The following is a 19,031-nucleotide window of genomic DNA, read 5'->3' on the forward strand; positions in this document are numbered from 1 at the left end:
CTTATCTACAACTACCTCTAGAGAGCCTGGCTTCCTAGACACTGCCTACACTTCACTAATAGGGGATACCTGGGACTGGTATAGAGTGATAACACCATAGGTGCTCACCACACAGCAGGCCAGCTTCCTACATGCATCACCAAATTTTGGGCGAGGGTCATTTTGATCACTGCTATCCTGCCTACCCATGACAGGCATGGAAGCTGCAAGGACTGAAGGTCTGTTCGGACAGTAGTAAGTGATTCAGAGTAATTACTGGGCTCCTCAAGGAGTCTCGGGTGTCTTGTGGGGGTAGTGGGATTCAGGATCTGCGATCTCTGCATGTTCATAGTGAGGCTCAAGACTCAGCTGAGTGCCTCAAACTTCTTTAGTATGGTGAGATTGAGCTTTGCGGGTTCGGCAGCGCCACCAGTATGTAATCTGCATAAAAGGCCAATTTATGTTCATGGCTTCCAATTTCTATTCCTTTGATTACGGGGTTGGAGCTCATTTGTTTCACCTAATGGTTCCGTGTTCAGTGCGAGAAGGAGAGGTGACAAGGAGTAACCCTGCCTCCTGCCCCTACACACCTGAAATGGCTATGATGTTATCCTTTTACTTTTATTACCACTTTGGTGGTAACCGTGTGCTTACCTGTGTCCGCTATAGAGGTGTGTTGGTAATGGGATTATGAATGGGTAGAAAATTTTATTAAAAAAAGCAGCTGAGTATCTGTTAAGATATGATGCTTTGTTAAGCTGAAGTTTAGCAATCCCTTTGACAACATCTTCCAGCAAGGTATCAGATTCCATCTTTTGAAATTGTTGGCACTTTAGCATCAGTGTTGTAGCTGTGAGCAGGGCTTGTTGGCACTTTAACACCGGTGTTGTAGCTAGTGTTGTAGCTGTGTAGAGGACTTGTTAGCACTTTAACATCGGTGTTGTAGCAGTAGAGGGCTATAGTGGGATGTTCGTCTCTGAGGCTTCATCTGCCACGTATATGTCCCTATAAAACTGTTAGGGCAATATCCCTGTCAGGCCTTAACTGTCCCCCCCAACTTGAGGTAGCAATTGTTTTAACTTTCTTTGTGCAAACTACACCTCAATTTGCATGGCAGTAGTTTGCCTGCCTTGTTTCCCTCCTTGTAATATCGCTGTTGTGTCCAAAAAAGAGTGTTTTCTGTTCTGTCCATATCTAAAGCTTTGAATTGTTGTCTAGCTTCTGATAATTGTCTCCATATTTTGAGCCCCCTGTTTATTATGGCTGGTTCCTCAATCTTTCACTTCCCCTCTAGCTCCATCCTTTTGTGTCTCCTATCATTATTGAGTCTCTATGGAGGTAAGGTTGTCCCAGATCATAGCTGTTAGAGCTTTGGGTGTCCTAGAAGTGTCATTGTCTTGTAGGAAATGTTTGATTACCCCCTTTTATTTCAATTTGAGGATGTTTGCTTTTAATGCGATTGTTGTTTGGCCTCTAGCTATGACCGGGACTCTCCATTATAATCATTATAACCAGGATGCTCTCAAGATTATATAAACTGGGAAATTATCTAACAGGGCAGCCTTGCCTAGCTCGACTTACACCTTTTCTGCCAATATGCAGGACGTGCTCAACATATAGGCCCTTATTACAACCCTGGCGGTAAATCCTGCTTTCCGCTGTGCTGAAGACCGGCAACATACCGTTGCAGTGGCGGAAATCCACTACAGGTATTACGACCCACATCTTGGAATCCACCACAACACAGACACCCACACAAGTCCGCCACACCAAAGGTCAGTGATAAACTGGTGATACCAAAACCAACACCGTCACACCAACAAGAATACACCCACACTATCATGACCCACGAATCAACGCGGCGGCAATCCATTGGCGGTACACACCGCAGAGCTCAAAATACACACACACTTACAAAACACAACCACATTGGACAATTCTAAATACACACACCTGATACACATACACACATCACACCCAATTCAATATAAAGCACACACCCACATTACCCACAAACACTTACAACCAACATTTTTTGAGAAGGCCAGAGAGCGAGATTAGCTAACACAACACCAGCATCCACAGACACACAACACCATCACTTATACAACATCCACTCACCTCAAACAACACACACCAACAACCCCCCCCACACATCACAACAGACAGCACCTCACACATCACCCACACCACATCATGGCACCTCACAGACACCCCAGGTTTTCAGAGGAGGAGCTCAGGGTCATGGTGGAGGAAATCATCCGGGTAGAGCCACAGATATTCGGATCACAGGTGCAGCAGACATCCATTGCAAGGAAGATGGAGCTATGGCTGAGAATTGTCGACAGGGTCAACGCAGTGGGACAGCATCCAAGAACACGGGATGACATCAGGAAGAGGTGGAACGACCTACGGGGGAAGGTACATTCCTTGGTATCCAGACACCAGATTGCTGTACAGAGGATTGGCGGTGGACCCCCACCTCATCCCCCGCAACTAACATGAGAGGAGCAAGTCTTGGCAATAATGCATCCTGAGGTCCTCGCAGGAGTAGCAGAAGGACTGGACTCTGGTAAGTCATATTGTAGTGAATCCTACTTTGTTTTTATGGGATAACAGGAGTGCCCCCGTCACCTAGTGACTTTTAACCTACTTAGCTTGCTCTGTCTTAGCACATCTAATTATTTATTTCTTCTAAGATGGCTGCCTTGTTTAGAGTTAGGCCACTTGTTATGAGTTACATTATCAGTTTCACCGCGCTAAGGTATCAAGATCAAGCACCAAAGACAGTAGGTGTTCACACTTAAGGATTTTCCCTCTCTATACTTTCGAGGGATTGTTTATATTAATTGCTGTCCCAAGCATGTCTACTATCTATTGTTTGGGAACACACCTACGTCAGGGGTCCTTGAAGATCTGTATAAATATATCGCACTTTAGACAGATAATCAGAGGGATTCCGACCAGAGGGCATTGCCACCATCGCTGATATCTATGCTGCAGTCATCTTGACGCTGACCCAGTCTTCGTGTCCCTGCAGAGTCTGAGATAGAGACCTCATTCCAAGGTAACAAGGGTTGGGGGCTCCTCTCATGGACATGGCACTAGCAGATTAGGTTTAACAAACCCAGCTCTCCTTTAGGTAGGAGGTTAGGCCTTTCACATTAGGGTATTAGGCCTAGTACATCTCACATGTCTTTTCTATGCATTGCAAGATGGTGGGGGTCTTTGTAAAAATGACTCTCGTCTTCACAATTCTGTTTCTTGCATTATTCATTATCCTAATCATTGCAGCCCATGCAACTTAACGCAAATTGAAGTTATGTTGAATAAAAACAATTGAAACTTTACTGCATCTTTGTTATTGCCTATGTTTGTATGAGACATGATATATCTGTGAGAAAGGGGTAATCTCCGTTTAACCACGGCACTCCCTGAGATGTCTTGTTCTCGAGTCCATGCGTAAAGGCTGCCACAAATCACCTTTTACTATTGTGTTCCTGATGAGGTGCTGCTAGTGAGCCGGTAAGGTTGGGACAACAGTTGCGACTTGTTGTAGGAAAGGCGCAGTCGCCTACAAACAAAAGTACTGTCATCCTTTAACCAGAGCAAGAGTCCAAACTACGACAATATCTCAACTACCTCATCCCCCCACCCCACCTGCATGCCATCACATACTCCCACTCTTACCCTCACCCCCATCACACCATCAACTCTATATGTCCCACTATCACAACCCATACATCTCAATACCAAGGCCCTGCATGCAACACCTATGCATGGACCACCATCACCAAAGCATGTCCAGTACAGAAACCCACACAGACCCCAAACCAACTATCACAAAAGGGCTAACACAATGACGCAAGCACAGGAGTAGAGGGTACCTCACCCAGTACACAAGATGGCACACACAGATACTAAAACTATGCATTTACATCCCAACAGGACCCCTACTCAACGTCACCGGACAGGATATCCAGTCCCCCCACAGAAGAGGCCCACAGTGGTGACAGCAGCTCTGCACGCCTGGGTCAAGATGACCAGCCCGGACCATCAGGGACCTCGGGACAGTCGGTTCCCCTGACACAGTCCCAAACCACCTCAGGAAACACCAGCACAGCACCCACCAAGCGGGCCCATCCCTCTGTCCCCTGGACACGCCAGTCAGCAGTGTGTCCACCACTACAGGGACCCCAGGCAATCAGGGACCTGGGGTCAGTGGCAGTGGGAACACGGCTCAGGGGACAGAGGCACAGGATAACAGGGAAGCTGGGAGGACTGCTGTGCGACAGGGGGAGGACAGGCCCAGGGAACCCACTCCCCACGAGGCACTCTCCAACATCATGGGAGCATACCACCATTCCCAGGAGACCATGGACATGGTACTGGCCAAGTTTCAGGAGACCCAGCGGCTGCAGGAGGAACCTGGGGATCAGGGAGGACTTGAAGTCCATTAACATCACCCTGGTCACCATTGCAGGGGTGCTGGCAGACCTTGTCAACACCATGAGGGACACAGTGGCACACAAACGGGCCCCTGACACTAGCCTGGACGATGAACAGCCCTCCACCTCCGCCGGCACTAGTGGACAGGAGGAAATGCCACAGGACCAACAGGCCACCAGCACCCCACCCCCTGCAGAAGGAGAACCACCCTGCAAACGGTCCCTGAGAGACAGGAACAAGACAGAGAACATTGCCAAGACCCTCGCCAGGAAATAAGACCCTCCTGAATGTCACCCTTCCGTCCCACTTTGTCACCCTGTCCACCTTAAACTGCCATTGCTCTCCTTCCTATGCCCCATTGGACAATGCACCTGTGAGACTCAACCCTGGACATTCCTCCACCATCACCCCAGCCCATTGCACACCCCCTCCACTTATTAGCACAGGAATAAACACTCTTGAATCACAAATCAATCTGGAGTCAGTTTGTGCTTTCACAAATGTGTAATTGCAAAATCTATGGAATATAGCAATGTCAATGTACTTGTTCACATATCAGTGTTACACAGCTGTAGGCCAGGTGTAAACATAGCAGAGGGCACAAATTGGGACCCAGATCTATGAAATGGAAAGCCAAAGTGACAAGTCAGGGTCCATACACAGAGTGAAAAAGGCAGACTTATGCTATGTCCTACAATAGTATGAGATGTGGGAAGCAGTTCCATCTTCTTACCTGTGTCTCACTGGAAGTATTGCATGATGATGTTGTTTCGGTTGTCGACATTTTCTTCTTCTGCCTCCTCTTCTTCACTGTCCACAGGCTCCACAGCTGTCACAAGACCACCATCAGGCCCATCCTCCTGCAGAAAAGGCACCTGGCGTCGCAAAGCCAGGTTGTGCAACATACAGCAGGCCATGATGATCTGTCAAACCTTCTTCGGTGAGTAGTATAGTGATCCACCTGTCAGATGGAGGCACCAGAATCTGGCCTTCAGGCGGACAAAGGTGTGCTCTATTATCCTCCTAGTTCGCCCATGTGCCTCATTGTAGCCCTTGTCCTGGGATTCCTCACTGGGGTCAGTAGCCATGACAGGTTGGGGTATCCAGAGTCACCTGCAAATATCAAGGGACAACTGTTAGACATCCTCCAAACATTAGGGAATCTCCCATAACCAGACACCAAATGAAACTGTGTGGGGACTTTAGGCTCACCTATTAGCCACACACGGTGCCTCTGGAGTTGCCCCATCACATAAGGGATGCTGCTATTTCTCAAAATGTAAGCGTCATGCACTGAGCCAGGATACTTGGCATTTACATGAGAGCTGTACTGGTCTGCCAAACACACCATCTGCACATTGAATGGTAGCTTTTCCGGTTTCTGTACACTTGTTCATTCCTTTGGGGGGGGAGGGTACAAATGCCACATGTGTACCATCAATGGCACCAATGATGTTGGGGATATATCCCAGGGCATAGAAGTCACCTTTCACTGTGGGCAAATCCTCCACTTGATGGAAAACAATGTAGCTGCACATGTGTTGCAGCAGGGCAGACAACACTCTGGACAACACGTTAGAGAACATTGGCTGAGACATCCCTGATGCCATGGCCACTGTTGTTTGAAAAGACCCACTGGCCAGGAAATGGAGTACAAACAAGACCTGCACTAGAGGGGGTATTCCTGTGGGATGGTGGATAGCTGAAATCAGGTCTGGCTCGAACTGGGCACACAGTTCCTGGATTGTTTCACGATCAAATCTGTAAGTGATAATTATGTGTCTCTCTTCCATTGCCGACAGGTCCACCAGTGGTCTGTACACCGGACCATGCCGCCATCTCATCACCTGCCCCATGGAGGAGAACGGTGAGCAGACGGTCATACAACACTTAGGCATCACAATGTTTTTTTGCTAAAACGTTATAATTTCTCCATGTCCCTTTGTCTGTCCGTATTCCTGGCCTAAATAGGTGTGACGCAGTTATTTGGGCTGCCATGTGGCCCCCTGAAATGGCGGCTGCCTGACCTGTAAGGTGGGACAAGAGGAAATGAGATAACTGCGTTGGCGTTGTACACCGTCGCGGTAGGCGGTCGAAGACCATGGCGCATTTCAGCATTGGTTAACATTGGGCCCTATGGGTTCCAGAAGCCAATGACGATGTACGTTGGTGGTGATGGTACGCACCGCCGCGGACGTGGCCGCCATTTTTTAACTGTTCACTCACTTTTGATACCTGACCTTCAACAGGAGAGGACCTAGACTGCAAGTGCTGCTGTGACCTGTGTCTGGAAGTGACGATGGCTACAGTGTCTGGGAGGAAGGGCCCCTGCCTTCACTTCAGAGGAGTTGGAGAAACTAGTGGATGGGGTCCTCCCCAGTACATGCAAATGTACGGTCCTCCAGACAAACAGGTGAGTACACTGTGAGCATGGTGGATGGCACATGATTATATGGAGTGCGTGGATGGAAGAGGGAGGGGAGGGAGACAGGCCAGCATGTGAGGATAGTGTGCGTGTATGTATGTCTGGGCCAGAGTGGGAGGTTTTTAGGCAATGCGTGAGAAGAACTGTACGGGATAGTAACATCCATTCTTACTTCACTTTTCCTCTAGGTCAGCACCCACCGAAAGAAGGGTATTTGGCGTGCCATCACCAAGGAAGTGCGGACCCTGGGGGTCTACCATAGCTGGTGCACCCACTGCCTGAAAAGATGGGAGGACCTGCGCCGCTGGAGCAAGAAGACGGCGGAGGCCCAGCTGGGGATGGCCTCCCAACGTGGAAGGGGTGCCCGTCGCACCCTGACCCTCCTGATGTTCCGGATCCTGGCGGTGGCATATCTGGAGTTGGATGGGCGCTTGAGGGCATCACAGAAGCCACAAGGGGGGTGAGTACACTCTCATTCAGCTGACTCTGCGCGCTTGATGAGGTGTCTGGGTGGGGGTGGTGGCCTGTTGGTTCCCCTAGGCAAGGGCAAACTCGCAAAGGTAAGTCCATTGTTTTGAAGCCTCATTTCCAGTCCAATCCCAAAGGTGGTATTTGTCCTCTACACCTAGTCAAGCTCCCATGGGTGCCAGCTGTGCATGTAATGGGTCTGGACAGAGTCCCCCTTGGGCATGTGCTTTTCATCTACACTGTTAGTGCATAGGGCTGCTCCCTGTGTGTTGTGTCAGCCAATGGTAGTGGTGTTGCATGCACTGACCATGTGTATCCTCTGTCTCCCCCCCTTTTTGTTTTGTCACCCTGTTCTTGCGTGCATTAGCATCATCTGGTGGAGGAGAAGTGGCACCGGAGCAGGAGGGAGCTGCTACCCACATGGCCCTGGAGGGTGAAGTAACGGAGTCTGAAGGCACCAGTGGGACGGAGGGTGAGGGGAGCTCCACGACTGGGACAGGAGCATACACCAGCGACAGCGACTCCTCCTCTGATGGGAGCTCCCTTGCGGTGGCGGGCACCTCTGTGACCACCGCATCAATGGGTGCAGCCGCCACGCCCCTACCAGCACCGCCCTCCTAGCAGCCCCTCAGTGTGTGTCCCTTGCCCGCTCACCAAGGAGGGTTGGCATCTCCTTCGCCCCAGGCACCTCAGGCCCTGCCCCAGTCAGCCCTGCTGCCCTCAGTGAGGAGGCTATTGACCTCCTGAGATCCCTCACTGTTGGGCAATCCATCCATGGTGTTGAGAGGCATTTGCAGCAAACAAATGCATACCTGGAGGGCATTCATTCTGGGCAGGCAGCCCAACAGAGAGCATTTCAGGCTCTGGCCTCAGCACTGATGACAGCCATTGTCCCTGTGTCCAGCCTCCCCCCTCCAACTTCCTCCACCCAGACCCAATCCCCTGTACCTCAGCCTATCCCTAGAACACCATCAGACCAGCATGCACACTCATCAACACACAAGAGTGGCTCTGTCAAACATAAGCACCACACATCCCACAGGCACTCACACAAGCACCATCCCCATACAGACACAGCAACGTCCACTGACTCCACTGTGTCCCCCTCCTCTACTTCCTCCTCCTCCCTCCCTTTCTCATCTCCACTCACACCTGCATGCACTACATCCTCAGCCACTACATCCTCAGCCACTACCTCCATCACCAGCACACCCATCACCACACACCGCTCACGTGCACTCACCACCCCCACTACTATTCACACAACCCCTGTGTCCTCTCCCAGTGTGTCTGTGAGCCCTCCTCCCAAAGTACACAAACACAGGCACACACCCACCCAACAGCCATCCACCTCACAACAGCCTCCGGCCCTTGCACCTTCACCCAAATTCAGCAAACGTACACCTCCTACAACCACTACCTCTTCCTCCACTCCCAAACACCCTCCATCTTCCCGTCCCAGTGTGTCTAAGAAACCTTTCCTGGCTAACATTGACCTCTTCTCTACACCTCCCCCCCAATCCTTCCCCTAGGGCCAGGCTTTCCAGGTCCCAGCCCAGTACCTCAGCCACCGAATCCCCAAGCACAGTGGTCCCAGCAACTCGGGTCTCATCGCGGGCGCCACCCATCACGGTTGCCAGTGTGCCACCTAGTGAGGCCAAGGAGCAGGCCATTCCACCACCTGCCAAGGTGAAGAAGGTGCCCACATGCCGGAAGGAGAAGCCGCACCTACCAGCAAGCAAGGACTCCTCCAAACCAAAAGGGGACAGTGGCAAGACACCAGCAGCAACATCAAAGGTGGGGAAGGGACACAAGCCGAAGCGCAGGTCAGGACAGGGCACGGTGACTCCGACTGAGGGACCAGAGTCACCCCTTCTGTCAACCACTACACCAGCCTGTACGGCGGTGGACACGCCAACTGCACAGTCACTAGCACCACCACCTGCACGCCTGCTGCCTCAGCAACAGTCCCCAGCATCATCCCCAGTGGGCAGCCATCCGAGGCTGCAGGAGGCGTCCTGCTGTGTCCCTCAACAGATGCAGACACATGCACAACCACCAGCACCTCCGCCACAGACACCGCTGCAACCACCGCCACCAGCCCCGCACCGTGCTCAGACAGTGCCACCACAGCTGACATGGCAATCATCCCCAGTGGGCAGTCGTCCGATGCTGCAGGAGACGTCCTGGACCCTGCCCAGCGTCCATGAGGCATGACTCTCAGCACTGCTTGTACCTGCAGGTGGCAGGCGAAGTTGCAGCAGGGTGGAGTGTGTCTCTGCCTCCATGGCGTATCATGCTACCTGTTCCCAGGCAATCTCGTGGCACACACACCCATGTGAGGGAATGGGACCTGCCACACTGCATGTGAAGCACTCTGGGCACCAAGCCCCCTCCAGAACCAGTGGAGAGATACATCCACTTCCTCAGTCATTGGCAGGATGAAGCACTCTGGGCACCAACCCCCCTCCAGAACCAGTGGAGAATAACATCCGCTACCTCAGTCCTTGGCAGGATGAAGCACTTTGGGCACAAAGCCCCCTCCAGAACCAGTGGAGACTAACATCCACTTCCTCAGTCCTTGGCAGGATGAAGCACTCTAGGCACCAAGCCCCCTCCAGAACCAGTGGAGACTGACATCCATTTGTGAGACTAAGGCTATGCACTACCCAGGATAGAGCAGTGGGCAAACCACCCCACTGGAAAGACTTGTGAGACTGTGGCTTTGCACTCCCCAGGATAAAGTAGTGGGCATGGAGCCACCTCGTGGAGCAGTGGTGTTGTGCGTTCATCTGGCTGAGGTGCCCCCCTCCCACTCCCCCTGAGGTGCCTGTTTCATTTCAATCTGATGCCCCTGCAGTGTTCTCTCTGTTTCGAGTCAGGTTTCTTGTGTGGAACACTGATCCATGGACGAAGTTTGATTAATATCCGGAATTGTGTAGTTGGTGTACTTATTTGTATATACTGATTTTTGAAATTGCACTATCTGATTTTTATTGATTATAATTGTTAGAATCATTTCCTTTTGTCCTTGCGTTCTTCAGGGGTGAGGAGGTGTATATGTAATGTTGCTGCATGTATTTGTGTGTATGGTGTTGTGGGTGAGGGTGGGGGTGGGGGTATTGCGTGTTGCATGTGTGTGTCACTCTCTTTTCCCTCCCACCCTCCCCTGTGTTGTAGGTGCAGTACTCACCGTGATCGTCAATGGCGCCTTTCCTGATCCTGATACAGAAGGAGGAAGACCAGCATGGGCAGGACCTGTAGTTCGGGCTCCATGGCGTCCTGGTTCCTCGTTGGGTGTCGAGAGGTGAGTGGTTTCCATTCCAATTCCTGTTTCTGCCGTGCTTTTGATAGCGTTGGTACTGCCCCGGAAAAGGTGGCGGATAGGCCTCTTGTAATAGTGTGGGCGGTACTTTGTCCTCCGCCACGGTGTTTGTTTCTAACGCCGTGGCAGTCGGAGTGTTAAAGTGGCTGTCTATGTTGGCGGTTTTCACCATGGTCGTGATTCAATTTTTTGTTTTCGCCGGGCTGTTGGCGGTATTACCGCTGTTTTATCACCGACTGCCAGGGTTCTAATGAGGGCCATAGTCTAGTCTGGTGGTTCTGTTGAGAAGCTGAGTAGAAAGAGTAGTCTCTAGTGGTAGGGCTCAGTTTACACTAGATATCTGTGATGCCCCAATTATTCAACCACTTCCTCTCATTGTTAGAAAATGTGCCTGTCTGGTATATGCACTGTGCTGATGTACCTAGTACAGTGTCCAGCACAATGTTGAAATTGTCTCTTACTAGGACATCGGTCTCTGAAAGCCATGACCTTTGTAATAAATAAACTCAAAAATAAACTTTTTCTGATTCTTATCGGAGGCATAGATCATTGCTGTAGTGAATGTATGCCAATTCATGGAGACCCTTATGGCTAATAGCCTTCAAGTGATTTTGGCCACTGTGTTTAAAACCTTCTTCTTTATCTTGTTAGCTATCAATTTGGTACACCCTCCACATCGGAAGTCACGCAATACCTAGTTAGTACAACGGGAACAACTAGAGCAGTAACAACTTTATATAGAAAAATCCAAGCCAATGGGACCCGACCATTATCGGACCTTAAACTGAAATGGGAGGTATATCTAGGGGTAACATTAGAAGACAACACATGGGAGGAAATCCTAGCCTGGACCGCGAGAGCCTCTAGAGATGCCTGATTTAAATTAATAAATACATATGTCCTTCACCGAACATATCTCACACCAGGCAGAATAAAGAGACATTTTGGGGCCTTGGAGGCTTGCTGTCCCAGATGCAAAGAGGAGGGGGCCGAATTTATGCCTATGTTCTGGGCCTGCCCAACAATTCAAGACTACTGGCACAACATAACACAGCTGCTGTCTGACCACATTGGATGCAATGTGCCAGAAGACCCCAGTCACTGCCTTCTGGGAAACTATTGGCATCAACCCCAGCATAAATACACTAATCAGTTCCAAGATCTAGCCCTTGTGTTAGCCAAGAGAGAGATAGCAATAACATGGAAAGCAACGTCAGGGCCAAGAATACAGGCATGGGTGAGGGAAGTTCTTAAGTGATCCAAAGCTGAAGAAATGATCAGACACAGAGAGGCACGGAGAGGCCAGGGGCCAATAGAGCGAAAGCCTGGAGTACACTATTGGATGAATGGGAACAGCAAATAGAGAAACGGCAGACACCCTGACTTTCATAAGAGACCACTGGCAGATAGCCACAGACCTCCCCAAAGCCTTACATAACTCATACGTTACAATGAAACACTCTATTAGGCGTGCCCCAGCCATATCTAGGAGTAAAACTGCACATACGACTCCTTCATAAGAGATCTAGCTCACATAAACATTAACCACCGCGCTACACCTGCCAGTCACTTGACCGTCAGTTGGAAAGGGTGGGAGGGAGGAGGGGGGGTGGATCCCCTCAAGTGGAGGCATACACATCAACAAGCGACCAACAGATTACCACATTGCCACGCAGGACTTGCCGATCTCCCAAGATAATGACAAACCCGAAAGCAAGGCTATATGGTAATGACAAACCAGCACCCAGCCAGTGGAGAACCGAAAGACAAAAGAGTAAACTGTTTACTGGAGCTACTATAAATGCCAGACATCAGATTCCGCTACTCTTCTTGAGGGGAAGGTTCGACATGTTATAATGTTTGTACTAATATATGTACTAAAACTAATAAAATGTTTTTAACCCTCTCTCTTGCTAGGTCTGGAGAACCATCTTGATTTTAATCGGCCCAAATCCCTTTTACAGAGATGTGCATCTCGTGAAATAGATAAATATTGCATGTGGAATCTTTGGGTACTTTTTACCTTGTTACCTATCAGTATGGGTACACCCTTTTTCTTGCTAGGTCTGGAGAACCATCTTGATTTTAATCGGCCCCACTCCATTTTACAGAGATGTGCATGTGGAGTTTTTGGGCAATGTGAGGAGAGACGGGCGCTTGGTTGGGGCAAGGGGTAAAGCCCCTTTTATCTAAGATCAGTATTTTATTCATTTGTGTCAACCAAGTGTGACTTCACTTTCTAGTCGCATCTGACCATGTTAGTGAGAAGCAAGCTATGTGTTAAGATCTGCCTGGGCATGCTTGAAGTCTATAGGTCCACAATTTGAGTTCCTTGGTTGAGTTTTAAACTGAAGGGCATATTTATACTCTGTTTGTGCCGGATTTGCATCATTTTTTCACACAAATCTGGCGCAAACTTAACTCCATATTTATATTTTGACGCTAGACCCGTCTAGAGTCAAAATATAGGAGTTAACTTCATTTTTTTTTTACAGTGGAAACCTACCTTAAGTCAATGAGATGCAAGGTGGACGATCCCCGGCAAAAATGACTCTAAGGCATTTGCGCCTTATTTATCCTCCCATGCAAAAATGACGCACAGGAGGAGGAGGGCCTTAAACAATGGCGCTGAGCCTGTTTAGCGCCATTATTTAACTCCTGGGTGCAGGGAAGTCCACAGGTGCCCTTCCCTGCACCCCGGGCACCCGTGGAGGACACCAAAGGATGTGGGGACCCATCCAAGGTAGGTCCAGGTAAGTTTTTATTTTTATTTTTTCTAAGGGCCATAGGGGGGCCTAACTTGGGCCCCCCTACATGGCACTGTACCCAATGGCCATGCCCAGAGGGACAGAAGACCCCTGGGCATGGCCATAGGGTATGGGGGCATGACTCCTGTCTTTGCTAAGACAGGAGTTATGCCCATGGGGGTTGTGCGTCACAAAATGATGCTAGTCAGGTTAGAGTCAATATTTTTGACGCTAACCTGACTAGCGCCATTCTTTGATGCACAACCCCCAGTATTCCCTATGCCTCCCCTGCCCGGCTAGAGTCATTTATTCTGACGCTGAACGGGCCTTTGTGCTGGTTAATGTCATTCCTTACATATGATGCCCGGCTGGCGTCTAGGAATGGCGGTAGCTGGCGGTAAACGTTTTGATGCAAACCTGCGCTAGCACAGGTTTGTGTCAAAAAGTATAAATCTGAGCCTTAGTATCTCAGGACAGAACAACTTGTGTAACTCCTCCCCCTACCAACTGGAGATCAAATTAACAAGTGGTATTTGAATGAGGTGACAGGATCAAACATGTAACTTTCATGTAACACAGTTCCTGCACCAGTCTGGATCCAATGAGTTAAATTATATGCTGGTGGCTCATCCCAGGGGTAATACCATCAACTCAGATAGGAGACCAGTCCATCAACCCCCTTCCCCCGTTACATGGGGTCTCCAGCTCCGTGTGCGGTTCCTCATTGGCTTTCATAGGGGGGAGGGTGGGCTCAGTTCCCAATTTCTGCCTCGTCCCCCTGCAGTTTATAAAGAACAGCTCTTCTTTCACTGCAGATTTCTTCCATGGCATGTTTATGAGATTTCTTATACTGTATGGTGGATCTCATGGTCCATCTACTTTGCTAAAGACCCATGGGATCTTTGCAGTTTTGGTTGGGTAAGGCTGCCCTTCAGAGCCTTTTTAGAGTGTGAAAACACTGTGTACTTTCAAGAGGGTAAACACTAAGGGGGTCATTCTGACCCTGGCGGTAAAAGGCAGTTACCGCCGGTCAGAAGACCGCCATAACACCGCCGCGGCCGCGGTAACCCACCAGGGTCATTCTGACCCACAACTGCCAAACCGCCAAAAACCCGACCTCCACTGAAGGCGGCCACATCAGCGGTCAGCGATAAACTGGAGATGACTAAACCTCCACCGTCACGCCAACAGAAATACGCCCATGCTATTACGACCCACGAATCCACGCAGCGGTCTTTCAACCGCGGTATCCCATTGGCGGTACACACCGCCGCTGTCAAAATACACACACCTTAACAAAACACAGCCACATTGGATAATTCAAAATACACACACCTGAGACACATACAAACACCACTCCCACACAATCAATACGATATAAAACACACACCCACATCACCCACAAACCCCCACAAATCGAAATTCAGAGACAAGGCGCAATACACAGAGAGAGAGCACAGGGAACGCAAACCACAACACACACAGGAACCCAACATCATCCCCCACACTACATCTACGCACAAAACACCACACACCACTACACTCATCACCACAAACACCACCCCACACCTCATCCACACCACCCCATGGCACCCCAAAGACACCCCAGGTTCTCGGACCAAGAACTCAGGGTCATGGTGGAGGAAATAATTAGGGTAGAGCCCCAGCTCTTCGGCACACAGGTGCAGCACACCACAATAGCCAGGAAGGCAGAGCTATGGCAAAGGATCGTCGACAGGGTCAACGCTGTGGGACAGCATCCCAGAAATCGGGAACACATCCGAAAGCGCTGGAACGACCTACGGGGGAAGGTGCAGACGATGGTGTCAAGACACAACATCGCTGTGCAGAAGACTGGGGGCGGACCCCCACCCATTCCACCCGAATTCACAGCATGGGAGCAAGAGGTCTTGAACATCCTGCATCCTGAGGGCCTCGCTGGAGTAGGCGGAGGAATGGACTCTGGTAAGTCTAATCTCAACTACTTCACCCCCCCCCCCAACCACCAGCATGCCAACCCACACCCCCACCCTCACCCCCAACCCCCCAGCACATATCCTCCCTGCTAATGTCTCACCAGCACAACCCACTCAAACCAACACCAACCCCTGAATGCCAACACAAACCATGGACACCCATCACCTAAGCATGACCACTGCACATACCCTTCTCCCCCCCACCCCCCAAACCACCCTCACAACTCCTCCCACAAGGGAATGCCAGCACTGGGGGACAAGGGCACCCACAAATCGCACGCCATGGCACACACAGAAGCAATAACCATACTCTTTTACCCCTGCAGGGCCCGAACGCCAACACACCGGCCCGGAGGGTCCAGAAATGTCCATCCCACCCCCAGAACAGGCCCCCAGTGATGACAGCAGCTCTGTCGACCTAGAACCTGATGACCAGCCCGGACCATCGGGGACCTCTAGACAGTCGGTTCCCCTCAGGCAGCCACAGGCCACAGCAGACCTACCCCCCTCTGGAAACCCCAGCACAGCACCCACCCAGCGGGCCCATGCCTCTGTCTCCAGGACAGGTCAAGCAGCGGTGTGTCTAGCACTACAGGGCACCCTGGGCAACCCACCACCCCAACAACAACAGGGACCTGGGGGCAGTGGTAGTGGGCACACCGTCCAGGGGACAGAGGCCCAGGAACAAAGGGGAACTGGGAGGGCTGCTGTGCGACAGAGGGAGGACAGGCCTAGGGAACCCACTGTCCAAGAGGCCCTCACCACCATCATGGGAGCGTACCACCACTCCCAAGAGACGATGGTGACGGTCCTGGCCAGGTTCCAGGAGATCCAGGCCATGCAGGAGGGCCAGTACATAGGGTTCCGGGAAGAACTGCGCAGCATCAGTTCCGCAATGGGTACAATCGTGGTGGCACTCAACCAGATTGTCACCACATTGCGGGACCATGTGGCCCCCCCAAAGGGCCCCTGCCACTAGCATGGAGGAAGAACAGCCCACCACCTCCGCCGGCGCTAGTGGTCAGGAGGCCCCGACACAACAGCAACGGGCCACCCGGACCCCACCCCCTGCAGAACATGAACCACCCCGCAAGAAAGGCCTGAGATCGAGGAAGAAGACAGAGTAGAATGTCAAGACCCCCGCCATGCACGGATCCCCCCGGATGTCATCCCACTGTCCCACTTGTTCACCCTGTCCAACCTTGAACTGCCCCTGCTCCACCTTCCACAGGCATATGGACAATGCACCTGTGCGAACGTGAGTCTGGACTCTGCCATGGACATGCCTCCACCATCACCCATCACCCTTTTTGAACTATACACCAATTTTTGCACTTCAATAAACACAATTATTGCACAAAAACCATCTGGAGTCTGCTATCTATTTTTTTAAACCAAATGTATTCGATATAACCAACCAAAAATGTCCAAATACATTGTGATGACAACATACAAGTGTCACACAGCGGTAGTCCATGGGGAAATAAACCAGAGGGCACTCCGCGGGGACCAGATCACTGAAATAGGAAGGCAAATTCACAACTAAGTTACCATACATTGGGGTGAAAGGTCAGACAGTAGAGAGCCAGTACTGTTACAGATATAATAAAATGCAGGAGTAGATTCTTACTTGTGTCTTACTGGAAATACTGCAGTATCACTCTGTCCCTGTTGTCTGTGTCGTCCTCTTCGTCTTCCTCCTCTTCACTCTCCGCAGGCTCCACAGCGGCCACAACACCACCATCTGGACCATCCTCCTGCAGGAAAGGCACCTGGCGTCGCAAAGCCAGGTTGTGAAGCATGCAGCAGGCCACGATGATATGACACACCTTCTTTGGTGAGTACATTAGGGATCCACCTGTCATATGCAGGCACCTAAACCTGGCCTTCAGGAGGCCGAAGGTCCGCTCGATCACCCTCCTAGTACGCCCATGGGCCTCATTGTACTGTTCCTCTGCCCTTGTCCTGGGATTCCTCACTGGGGTCAATAGCCAAGGCAGGTTGGGGTAACCAGAGTCACCAATTAGCCACACACGGTGTCTCTGTAGCTGTTCCATCACATAAGGGATGCTGCTATTTCGCATGACATACGCGTCATGCACTGACCCTGGGAACTTGGCATTTACATGGGAGATGTACTGGTCAGCCAAACAGACCACCTGGACATTCATGGAATGATAACTTTTTCGGTTCCTGTACACCTGTTCATTGTCTTTTGGGGGGACCAAAGCCACATGGGTACCATCAATGGCACCAATGATATTGGGAATGTGTCCAAGGGCATAGAAATCACCCTTCACTGTAGGCAAGTAACCCACCTCAGGGAAAATGATGTAGCTCCGCATGTATTTCATCAGGGCAGACAACACTCTGGACAATACCCTTGAAAACATGGGCTGAGACATCCCAGATGAAATTGCCACTGTAGTTTGAAATGATCCACTAGCCAAAAAATGGAGTACTGACCGCACCTGCACTAGAGGCGGAATCCCTGTGGGTTGGCGGATGGGTGACATCAGGTCTGGCTCCAGCTGGGCACACAGTTCCTGTATAGTGGCACTGTTGAGTCTGTAGGTGAGTATGACATGTCGTTCTTCCATTGTCGACAGGTCCACCAGCGGTCTGTACACGGGAACATTCCTCCGTCTCCTCGCAAGTCCCAGCGGACGGTGCCTAGGAAGGACAACATGGAGCACAGAGTCAATCAACCCACAGGTAAGTTCCCACAGCCTGCACAGTACATGAATCTCTCAGGATTGAATAGCTTGTATGAGTGTCGATGCAAGGCCTAGCCATGTGTGACGCAGTAGGAATTAAGCCATGTGGGCCCTTGAAATGGCGGCTGCCTGACCTGTGAAGTGTGACAATGTGAAGTGAGGTCATTGCGCTGGCGTGGCACGCCGTGGCGGTAGGCAGTCGAAGACCGCGGCGCAAAGCAGCATTGGTTAACATTGTACCCTATGGGTTTCAGGAGCCAATGACGATGTGCGCCGGCGGTCGCGGTACGCACCGCCGTGGGCGTGACCGCCATTTTCTCTCTGCTTAATCACATGAGACCTGAGCATCCACAGGAGAGGACCTATACTGCAAGTGCTGCTGTGACCTCGGTCTGGAAGTGACAATGGCTGCTGCGACTGGGGAAAGGGCCCCCGCCTTCAGTTCCGAAGAGTTGGAGAAGCTCGTGGACGGGGTCCTCCCCCAGTATGCGCTACTCTACGGTCCTCCAGACCAACAGGTGAGTACACGGGGGCCAATGCATAGTGGGCAATGCCTGTGATGAGTGGGGTGGATGTACGATGGAGGGGAGCGAATTACGAATGCATGGCATGACAGATGAGAGCATGTGCCACATGGCACATTTGGGGAGGGGGGGGCACTCACATCGAGCATGCAGAAAAGTGATGATGTTTCTTTTCCCCCCCTGTACATGTCACATAGGTCAGCGCCCATCAGAAGATCGATATTTGGCGTGCCATCGCCAACGACGTCCGGGCCCTGGGGGTCCACAACAGATGGGGCACCCACTGCCGCAAGAGGTGGGAGGACATCCGCCGCGGGAGCAGGAAGACCCCGAGGCTCTGCTGGGGATGGCCTCCCAACCTAGGAGGGGTGCCAGTCGTACCTTGACCCCCCTGATGTCCCGGATTCTGGCGGTGGCCTAC

Source organism: Pleurodeles waltl, chromosome 1_2, assembly GCF_031143425.1.
Source record: "Pleurodeles waltl isolate 20211129_DDA chromosome 1_2, aPleWal1.hap1.20221129, whole genome shotgun sequence".
In the NCBI taxonomy this organism is placed as follows: domain Eukaryota; kingdom Metazoa; phylum Chordata; class Amphibia; order Caudata; family Salamandridae; genus Pleurodeles; species Pleurodeles waltl.